Consider the following 11458-nt stretch of genomic DNA (forward strand, 5'->3'; position numbering starts at 1 on the left):
CTTTACATGCTATCACATGCCCCACCCCTATTTGATGATTTGTTTGAAAAGATGGGTTCTTCTACATCGAGTTGTTATCACACGTGCTAAGGGATTGCTGTTGTTGCTTTCAATTATACTTGTTGTTGTCAGTTTCTTTGAGATATTGCACAAGTTGTTTGACTATTGAGTATCATATGACTTGAACCTCATCACTACTCCACCGAGGTTATTCTTGATACTTACTAGGTACCGATTGTGGTATACTCATTCTACATTTCTGTATATTTTTTTGCAGATCTAGGTACTTCTGATTGGGCTGATCGTCAATGATGCATCCTGCATATTGGAGACTTCAAGGTATCCATGCACGTTCCGATCACAGGCTCAGAGTCACCCTCTTTACTTTATTTATGCTGTTTATGTATTTGAAACAGTACTGTATTTTGAGATATTCTCGTGTGTTCAGTTAGAGCTCGTGATCTGTACTACCTAGTTCTAGGATATGTTTGTGGTTATTTCCGTTTTGGCTTGTACCACCTTTATTTCCGCATTTATATTAAACTTTGGTTTATTCTATCATGTTTTATTGATTTAAATATTGATAAGTGATAGGCTTACCTAGTTTTAGAGACTAGGTGCCATCATGATACCTACGGTGGGATTCGGGTCGTGACAAGTTGGTATCGGAGCTCTAGGCTCATAGGTTCTACGAATTACGAGAAAGTTTAGTAGAGTCTGTGAGCACGTGATTTTTGTCCTAAGCAAATTATTCCAAAAGTTTCAAATAAAAGGATTTTACAATTTTGTGGATGTTGTTGAATTTGGTGTTAATTGATTGCATGATAATTCATATTAAAAATACAAAAATAATTTCACAATTTTAGTAGTAACTAGGTATTAATTTGTTTTAGAACAAAATTTAAAGAAAATCACAAAAAAAATAAATAGTTCCTAAGCATTTTCAATTGATAATTGTTGCATTTGTCTTTAAATATGAATTTTAAATAATTTTAGGAGTTAAATAGTTTAATTAGGCCTTTGTTTTGATTTTTACATTTTTATAAATCAGAAAAATACAAGATAAAAATACAAAAAAAAATACAAAAATGAAAATGAAATACAAAAGCAAAGTAAATAAAAAACAAGAAAAACAAACAAAAGAATAAATAAAGAAGAAAAAAGACTGCAGAAAATTGGGCTAAATCACCTAGGCCCAAACGAAAACCCAATCCCATCGCCCGCCCAGCCCAATGTCGCCCCATCCAGCCCTAGCCCTTTTAACCAAACGACGCCGTTTGGCGTCATTAAATCTGAGCCCTTAATTGAGTTGATCCAACGGCCATGGGATGATCTTCTGCATTTCATAAATATGTCCGAAAGGGTCATAACCCTAGAGATATCAGATCTTCTTCCTCGTACCCAATCTCCAGCCTCGCCGGAACTTCGCCGCCGGCGAACAGTACCACCGATAATGCACTCCAAAATAACACCAGACGTTCCTCTCATCCTCCTCGTCGTGAATCCATTACCCCTTGCCTTTAAATCTTGCCCTATCTCGTCGAATATCCCGCCAAATATTTTTCGGCCATGACACAAGTTATGCCAAATGGCCCCAAATTCACACCACAGAACCGCCCAGGCCTCCTCTACCCAACCCCCACAACCACATGTCTCGAATATAGCTGGAGTTGCTCGAATCCTGAAAAGAAATTTTCCGGCCAAAACCCTAGTCGCCCCAAATCGCCCCAAATTGATACCGTAGGGTCCCTAGGCCTCCTTCGCAAAGATTTGGTCATCAACCAAGGCCCAAAAGACACCAGGAATGGTTGAAGGTCGAGTTTGATATTTAACCATAATTCAAGCCATGGCTGTAAGCATCGCCCTCTTGTTTAATTCTTTTGGTTCTGTCGTAATCAGTAGTTCTCGTCTTTTTAAACATAGTTGGAGTTCTGTTTAGATTTCTTATTCCCATTCCATGTCTGATTCTATTCGCTTGGATTGCAATTCATGTTGTTTTCTAATTTCGTGGATTATTAGTGTGATTTCTTTGGGGTAAATCCATTACGGATACAATTAACTTGATAATTAAGTCACACTTAGTTTGACTGGATTCTAGTGGTTCCTTGATTTATGTTTTAACTTCATTTTCTGAATACTTTGGAGGATGTTAGTAATTAAATTCGAGGGTATTGTGGGTAATTAATAAGGTGCAGAAATGCTATAGATCACACTAGAATTTTTCTAGAATAAGGCTTAGGTCAGATTTTATTAAAATTAGGATAGTAACTTGTGACACAAGTTGGAAAATAAGGGGACTAATTAGGTAAAACTAAGGGACTAATTTGTAAATACAAAATATGAAGGCTGCCCTACATTTGCCTATAAATAGGCATTCATTTGCCTTGTTTAAGAAGTTTTCGGAGCCTCAAAAACTCCCCTTTATAACCTTCTCTCTAATCTCCAGATTTGAATTGAAGTTCAAATAGTCAAAAACCCGAAAACAATAGATAACCTTCAAAAAAATCTAAAAAAAGTATTGCTCCGTTAGAAATTTCAGGATAACTTAGCTATTAGATAGTGAAATTGGACTGATCCTAGGCTGCTGAAGTTTCAGTCATTCACTGATTTGTTTTCAAGTGGAATTAGACTCATATAAGCTGATTTTGGGTCAAGTGTTGGTCTGTTCAAGCTGTGTTGATTGGTTTGGTACTATTCAAGTTGTCTCGATTGGTCTTTGTGTTTGATTTGGCGTGAAATTTCTTCTGGATCATTTGACATCATCTCCTAGGTTGATTCACACTGATTTTGCTGTTGGAAACTGTTACTGCTGCTGATTTTCTTCTTTGTTCATTGCAATTGATTTTCAGGTACACACTTAAATCTGCCTTGATGTAACCTTCAGTTGGAGTGAAATGAAGCCCTATTTCTAATTTCGCTCATGCTATAACATGCCTGGACTGTTAAACTAGTTTAAATTGGACTATGATGTAAGGCTAGTTGATTATAGGATAGGTTTGTGGTTTAATTCTGATCTGAATGTAATTAATTGGACTGTAACGAGACTGCTTGAACTTTTTTTTTGATTGATTACAAGTGTCATCTGTTAGTTGATTGGCTGTAATAGCTAAATTGAAGTTAGTTTCATGTTAGTTGTTAGACGAAATAGGAGTTGGTTGTTCCGCTGTGTCTGTATTGCATAGGTTCATAGGTTATATTTGGTAGAGTATAAATAGCTGGAATATTGTGAGTAGTTGGCATTGCTGCAGATTTCTAAATTTTTAGCTGTATCTGACTATTGATATTGTCAGCTTAATATAGTCTTAAGGATGGTACTTCTGAGCAACCAAATGTTCAAATAGGTAAATACTTAAACGGAATTTTTGCATGTCTTCGGATATTAAAATCAGGTTGTTAGTCGTTCTGTATACTGTAAGTGAATTTTGATTCCATGATTGAGATTTCAGTTTTCAAAAGTAGTCATCTAGGGCCTCAATAAAAAATCAGAAAAAAATATGCAAGTAGCTCGAGTAATAAATTGCATTGTTGAATTGAACTTCAGAACGTCTGTGAAGTAGCTAAGTTGAATTATAAATGGACATGGAATTTATCTTACTGGATTTGAATGCTGGGCCCAAACAGCTGCCTGCAGCTTTCAGTCGAGACACCTAGCCCAGGCCTACGATTGGCCTGCCCTGTGGGCACACCTGATTAATGGCCCTTTACGTGGGTTACATTCAAGGCCCAGAACGACTTAAGGATTTGATTACATATGAGTTCATGGACCCAAGTATAATAACTCTTAAACAATGTTAAATTAGGACTTTTTCTTTTATTACTAGAGACAAAATAGAACAAAAAAATCATAGTCCACTTTTAGATTGGCCTTTACGGGTGCACGTTTAGGCGCGTTTTAATAATCTTACCTTCTCAATTACGGGTGCACGTTTATGTGACCCAAATCCAAATCTCAACGAAGTCGAAATGTATCAAAAATCGCGGGTGCATTTATGTGACACGATTCGAGACATGTTTTCACGACGTTGCAATTCTCTTAAACTAATAACATAAAAGCGGTTCAAAGTTAAAAAGCACGTAAGATAAGACATGTAGTAAAATCAAATAAATAAGCCAAATATGACAGTTGAGCGACCGTGCTAGAACCACGGAACTCGGGAATGCCTAACACCTTCTCCCGGGTTAACAAAATTCCTTACCCGGATTTCTGGCTCGTGGACTGTTAACAGAGTCATAATTTCCTCGGTTCGGGATTCAACCGGTGACTTGGGACACCGTTAATCTCCCAAGTGGCGACTCTGAAATTTTAATAATAAATCCCGTTCCGATTGTCCTTTAATTGGAAAAACTCCTTTATACCCTTGCGGGTGTAGGAAAAAGGAGGTGTGACAGCTCTGGCGACTCTGCTGGGGATACAAACCCAGAACTTCGGTTCAGGGTTTAAGAATTCGAGCTGAGAATAATTGTTATGTTTGGCTTTATCTGATTTTCCTACATGTTTCCTGCCTAATGTGCTAAATGCTTTACCGCTTTGATATTATTTGAACTGTATATATAAACTGTGCCGAAACCCTTCTCTTCTCACCTCCGGGGATGTGCTTACTGGTTAAGACTCCCTATTCTGTTAGTGTCATACCTTGAAATAAGAACGAGGCCGGACAAGTTACTAAGCCGGACGATCTCGCGGGTCCCCGGTACGTAGCCCCCTCCTCGACTCGAGTTGTCCGCTCGGGTACACAGTCTAGAACACATACCCAGGTTTTGAACCTAGAATAACTCGACTCCATGCCGGATCCCTAGTAGGAACGCTTATTTGCATCACGTGCATTTTGACTTAGGGGACTCAACACAGGGGTTGGGTCCGTCTAGGACAGGTGTACCCGGAATAATGGACCATCTTGATGCATCCTATTTGTGCATTTATTTGTTTCGGACTCACATGCTGACCGGCTTTGAATATCTGGGAAAAATTGAAAAACAAAATGGGAAAAAGAGAAGATAGCAGTGTAGAGGGTTAATTACTTATATATTAGAAAACCCAATGTCCAAGTAGTGCCGAAATGCTGCCGGATTTTTGAGAAAATGAAAGAAAAAGAAGAAAAGTAGTTTTTAGTTTGTTTTGTTTGCCAATGGAAAAGAAAAATAAGAGTTTTATTTTCATATTAGTTTGTTTAGTTGCCACTGAAAAAGAAAATAAGAAAAAGAGTCTTGCTTTCAGAAATAGTGTATTTGCCAACAAAAACAAAAAGAGTCTTGTTTTCAAAAATAGTTAGGTTTATTTGCCCGAACTACGCAGGTTTGATTCTCACTGGATGTGAGATACGTAGGCAACCCTCATCGGGTCCAACCTCCCCTTTTTCAGAAAAAGCCAAAAATGCCAAAATATTAATTTCGTCATGAATAAGTCGGGTGCCGCCATTCTTGTTTAAAATAAGCCGAATGTCCCCAAAAGGGCGCTGGAAGGCTGTTTTGCAAGAACAGCCACCTTGAGTCCGTTTCAGCGGTTAGCAGGCACAGCCTTAAACTCTTCTCCCCGAAGTGCTGAAAGGCCGTACTTGCAAAACCGATCATTTGTTTTAAATTGGAAATTTGAACAAAAATAGTGTCATTTTTCATTGTTAGGTCAAATAAGTGATTAAATCACCTTAATAAATGTGCAGGATGAGCACGACTTGAAATGAACCTTTTTCAATCATGCATAAAATCCCTTTGGAGTTGCGTCTGTGGTGGAGCGACTTAGGAGGAGAAGGGCAAGATGAGGTCAAAAAATATTTGAAAGGGCTTACCGATTTGTTAGAGATTGTGCCTCGGGGAGACATCATTAGAGCGTTGGTCACCTGTTGGGACCCGGCACATAACGTCTTCCATTTCTCGAACTTTGAGTTGACCCCGACACTGGAGGAAATAGCCGGCTACATCGGAAAAGATGAGGTTCCTTTAAGGCAAAAGTACTTGGTTGCCCCGAGAGCTGTGGCTGTGCACAGATTTTTAGACTCATTGAAAATAAGCAGGACGGTCCACAATGCAGATTTGGCAAACGGCTTTTGTACTCCACACTTCATATATCACAGATATGGCCATATAGGAGGTTTCAATAACCCGGAAAACAAGATATGTAGCAAAGGGAACCGCCAAAAATGGGAGGAGCATAGACGTTTTGCCTTTATGGTGGTATTTTTGGGGCTTGTGGTATTTCGAAGGAAAGACGGAAACATTGACATAAAAATAGCCGGAGTTGTCAGCACTCTACTCACCCAAGCCAAAAGCACCCTTGCGCCTATGATATTAGCCGAAATCTTCCGCGCTCTTACAGCTTGCAAAGCCGGGGGAGACTTCTTCGAGGGGTGCAATTTATTATTGCAGATGTGGATGATCGAACACTTGTGCCATCGTCCTCAGTTCCTGAGTTATGGGTCTACAAAGAAGACATGTATAGAAGAGTTTTACACAAGGATTAAGGGGATCAGCTTGCCCGAGGGATTCACGGGTTGGACTTCATACTTTCGATCCCTCACTGCTAGTCAAATAGAGTGGACGTTTGGATGGTTTCCTGTCAATGAAATCATATATATGCCAGCAACGGGGCCGCACTTCCTTTTGATGGGTCTTAAGAGCATCCAGCCCTACGCCCCGTATCGGGTTTTAAGGCAACTCGGGAGGTGCCAAATAGTGCCAAAAGATGGCGATCTTAGTGCTCAGGTGGTTGAAATTAGCCCTGACGAACAGTTCCCAGAAGCAAGAGTCCGCCAGATCTGGAATGAATGCCAATACTTAAAAGATGATACTTGCGTACAGGATCGGGCCAAAGGCAAAGTGTCGCCAGGATACCTTGCTTGGTATAGAAGAGAATATGAGCACGAAAGGCCAGCTAAAAGACCTCACATCCGGGAGTTTGCTGAATCATCACAAGAACAGTGGGCTTGGTTAGCTAAAGAAAATGAGTACAGGGCCCGCATAGGAGCATTGGAAAAATAGGTCCAAGACCTCCGATTTGAAAATAGCTTGCAAGCCGCGGCTGACGAAGGTGAGAGAAAACAATTGGCCAAAGAGAATGAAGCCTTACGAGCCCAAATCCGAAAGATGAAGTTAGAGGCCGACAACCCTGTCAGAAGTGCCAAAGATACAAAGCTTATAGAAAATCTAAGGCAAAAAGTGAATGACTACAGTTTTGACCTCAACAAAGCGGAAAAGGAATTAGCTGGGGTTCGGAAACAATTGGCTAAAAACGCGGAAGAACGGGTCCGCATGGTTAAACAGTTGAAAGAAGAATACGACAATGAGGTCACAGGATTAAAGAAAAAGGTCATTGCCACGGAGAACAGAAGGATCAAACAGGCAAAAGAATTCAAAGTCGACAGAGAGCATTGTTACATGGCATTGGCACAGTTAGAAATGGACTTGCAGCAACTCCTGGAACAAAGCCAGGCAGTTGAGCAAACTTTGGAAGCTAGGTCCCAACAGATAGGGCGGTTGCTTCAAGAAAAAGGCAGAATCAGAGAGAGAATCTTAACCGTTGCTCATTCTATTACCAGGAAATGCCAAATGTGCGAGAACATGACCCGTACCACCTTCTTTGCATCAGTAATGCTATTTGTGAAGCAGATAACGATTGACCTGGACAGACTTCAAGGGGAACTTGCATATAGGCCCGCGGCGAGACCGAACGATGTCCCGCGGGCACCAGGAGCTTTAATGTATTCATGATCGTCTGTTGAGTCTGTATTTCTTTTTCAACTAGAGTTTGTCATTTGAGTCTGTATTTCCGTTTCTGTTGGAGTCTGTATTTCCTTTTCAGTTAAAGTCAGTCAATTGATTCAGTTTGTATTTTTGATAGGGAGGGCGGCATTCTCTGCATTAGAATCTGTCCGCTTTGAGTCTTTGTAATAGACGTAGTTGCTATCAATAAAATTAAAAGTCCCAAAATATGTTTCTCACTAACTACACTTGGTCTGGATCACGCGGGGTCGTAATACGTAGGCAATCTCCATTATGATTCGACCATAATAATAATAAAAAGGGTGAAAACATGAGAAAGGACAGAAAAACGAAAAGAAAACCAAAAGAGGGAAAACAAAACAAAGAGAAAAGGAAAAAAAAGAGTGGAAAATTAATTTTGAAAAAAAGGGAGAAGAGGAAGTTTGCAATTGGCAAGAAAAGGAAATGGAAAGCCGGGATGACGCATGTGACTGAGCAAAGGCATAATAGAAATGGTTAACTGCTTAGGTGCATTCACCCATCAATGTGCGGTTATCTATCTGTTAATGCCCTAACCGCTAACAAAGTTGTTGTTGATGAGTTCAGGCAAGTGGTTAAGTTGACTGGCATTCTGGCAACCATCCTTACAACACCCGCTCTAAGGACAAGTCAAAATGGTCAATCAGGATTTAGAAGCAAGCATTGTCGACCCATCTAGGGAGGAGGAAGTAGTGGACGTTAATGCAATGAGGGAGGAGATGTATAAACTGAAGCAACAAATGGCCGAGATGTACCAGGCCTGGTCGAAGGGACATCCACCACCAGCCTATCCTGCTAACCCCACTTACCTCCCACCACTAGCTCAGCCTCAAGATCCTCCCACGGTAAATTCATCTCCAGCTTTCCCTACTTACCAGCAGTACTACGGAACCACCTCTCAAACACCACCACCCCCACCACCCAAACAAGTTCCATGTCCTCCACCACCAATCGCTCCAGTGTTCGTGGCTCCCCCACCTGCCACGCTACACAGGTCATCTAGCGAACATGTGTTCCAAACTCATGATAACCAGTACTACCCACCCGAAGCCACTTTCAAACCCCCAGAACCATACCTTTACACTCCCCGCCTTGATCTCTCAGCAGAAGAAGAAAAGCCTCCCAAAAACCCTGAGCAAGATGAAATGATCCGGAAGGTCAAGAGCCTAGAACAGTCATTCCGAAATATGCAGGGGCTCGGAGGACAAGTGAGTGTAGCTTACAAGGATCTGTGCCCGTTTCCTGACGTCCAGTTGCCAGCGGGATTCAAGTTACCCAAATTTGACTTATATGATGGCCATGGTGATCCGGTGGCCCACTTAAGGGGATTCTGCAGCAAGATGAGAGGAGATGGAGGAAAGGATGAGTTATTGATGGCTTACTTTAGTCAAAGTCTAAGTGGAGCAGCGTTGGAGTGGTACACACGACAGGACCATGCCCGATGGTACACCTGGGACGACCTGGCTCAAGCATTTGCATGTCATTTTCAGTACAATCTCGAAATTGTCCCAGACCGTCTGTCGTTAACTAAAATTGAGAAGAAGCCCGGGGAAAGTTTCAGAGAATACGATTTTCGGTGGAGAGAGCAGGCAGCAAGAGTCGATCCTCCAATGAAAGAGAATGAGATGGTTGATTATTTCCTTCGGGCTTTGGAGCCAACCTATTATGGTCATTTGGTGTCCGCAGTGGGGAAAACTTTCAATGAGGTCGTGAAAATGGGAAGTATGGTGGAAGAGGGTCTCAAGTCTAACAAGATTATGAGCTATTCAGCAATCAAAGCAACTACTCAGGCTATTCAAAGCGGCACCGGAGGCGTATTGGGAAAGAAGAAGAAAGAAGAAGTTGCAGTAGTGGAATCGAGAGCTTGGTCTAGAGGTCCGTCACCATATTATCACCAACCTCGCCCTCACCCCCAAACTTACCCACATACCCCATATGGCCCACCGCAGCATTACTACCCACCTCCCGCTCCCCATTTCTCTGTCCACCATGCCCAGACATACCCCCAACCTCCTACCCATGCACAATGGCGCGCACCCACCCCACAAAATACTTACTCAGCTCAAAACACCTACCTATCCCCAAGAACCAACAGAAATCCTGCTGGAACCGGTTTTCGACCCAATCCCGCATTTAAGAATGATAGGTTGCAAAAGAAGAAGACTTTCACTCCCTTGGGTGAATCTTACACTAGCCTGTACCACAGACTAAGACAGTTGGGCATGTTGAACCCGATCGAACCCAAATTGCCAAATCCTCCCCCAAGGAATCTGGACCACTCGGTGAGTTGTGAGTATTGCTCAGGTGCACCGGGACATGGCACAGAAAAATGTTGGCACTTGAAAACGGCTATCCAAGAGCTCATTGATACCCGCCGAATTGAAGTACAAGCTCCAGAAACGCCGAACATCACCCAAAATCCATTACCCACCCATCACGAGACCCATATGATCGAGCTAGTCCAAAAGGGAGAGCATAAGAAGCCGTCACAGACTGTAATGATGATCAGGGCTAGTGAGCATAGATCGAATGAGAAACTAGCAAAGGAGGGAGCATCGATCAAGGTAGGAGAAACAGTTAGCAAACCAGTTGTAGTGATGAAGAAAGAGCTTTTGAGCAGTGTTGCAGAAAAACAGGAACCAGTTAAGGTGGTAGTGTCTGGGGCAGCTGTTAAGCCTGCTGTGATTGTGAAAGGGGCTCGCACAGAGCCAGTTGTCATCAAGCCAGTAACTCAGCTACCGGTACTCAGTGGAAAAGCCGTCCCATGGAATTACGGCCGAGCGACAGTGATGTATCAGGGAAATGAAGTCAAGCAAGAAGTTTGTGAAACACATGGTCTGACTCGCTCAGGGAGATGTTTTGCTCCTGACGAGTTGAGAAAGGCTAGATTTACCAAAGACAATCCAGCATCAGTGAAGAAAGCTGTAACTGAAGAGGGAGCAGAAGAATTTTTGAAGAAAATGAAGGCACAGGATTATTCCATTGTAGAACAGTTGAGAAAGACCCCGGCTCAAATCTCTTTGCTATCATTATTGATTCACTCAGATGAGCACCGCCAGGCGTTGATGAAAATTCTTAATGAGGCCCACGTTCCCGATAAGATTTCTGTGAACCATTTAGAGAAAATAGCAAACAAGATCTTTGAAGTCAACAGGGTTACATTTTCTTATGATGAGCTACCTTTGGAAGGCACTGAACATAATAAAGCACTCTACCTCACGGTGAAATGTGAAGACTCCGTGGTCACCCGGGTGCTTGTTGATAACGGGTCCAGTGCAAACATTTGCCCTCTCTCCACCCTGGAAAAGTTAAAAGTAGACAGTGAGAGAATTCATAAGAATAGCATTTGCGTGCGAGGATTTGATGGGGGAGGCAAGGACACAGTTGGGGATATAGTGCTGGAGCTGACAATAGGCCCAGTTGAATTCACTATGGATTTCCAGGTGCTCGATGTGGCTGTCTCTTACAATCTCTTGTTAGGCCGACCCTGGATCCATGCAGCAAAGGCAGTGCCATCTACCTTGCATCAGATGGTCAAATTCGAATGGGACAGGCAAGAGATTGTGGTGCATGGGGAAGATGGTTCGTGTATTCTGGGTGACGCCATTGTGCCTTTTATAGAAGCTGAGAATGACAAAGGCCCATGGGTTTACCAAGTCTTCGATACGGTCTCAGTCGAGAAAATCCCGGAAGGGAAATGTATCCCTGTGCCAAAGGTAGCTGCTGC

The sequence above is a fragment of the Nicotiana attenuata genome, unplaced genomic scaffold, assembly GCF_001879085.1.
Source record: "Nicotiana attenuata strain UT unplaced genomic scaffold, NIATTr2, whole genome shotgun sequence".
Classification (NCBI taxonomy): Eukaryota; Viridiplantae; Streptophyta; class Magnoliopsida; order Solanales; family Solanaceae; genus Nicotiana; species Nicotiana attenuata.